Here is a 276-nt window from a genome sequence, read left to right on the forward strand (position 1 = left end):
GTGGGGCCCTTTTGGATTGACGGGCAGAGAAGACAAGGGAAGCCGCGGAGCAGCCGATCTCCGCTTGTGATTGGCCCCGCGCCCATGGCGGGGAGGGCGGGGAGTCTGGAACGTTGAAGCCTGATGACGGCAGCGGGGTCCCCGCGGGGGTGGGGAGTCCCGGGGATCTCCGGGGGGGTCCCGGTGTGTGTGTGTCCCCCACCGCAGGCCCCGGCCTGACCGCTCCTGCGACCCCCCCGGCCCCGTGCGGGTTCCCCGGGCCGGGACCCTCCCTCC

Source organism: Haliaeetus leucocephalus, unplaced genomic scaffold (assembly GCF_000737465.1).
Source record: "Haliaeetus leucocephalus isolate CR32 unplaced genomic scaffold, Haliaeetus_leucocephalus-4.0 Scaffold110, whole genome shotgun sequence".
In the NCBI taxonomy this organism is placed as follows: Eukaryota; Metazoa; Chordata; class Aves; order Accipitriformes; family Accipitridae; genus Haliaeetus; species Haliaeetus leucocephalus.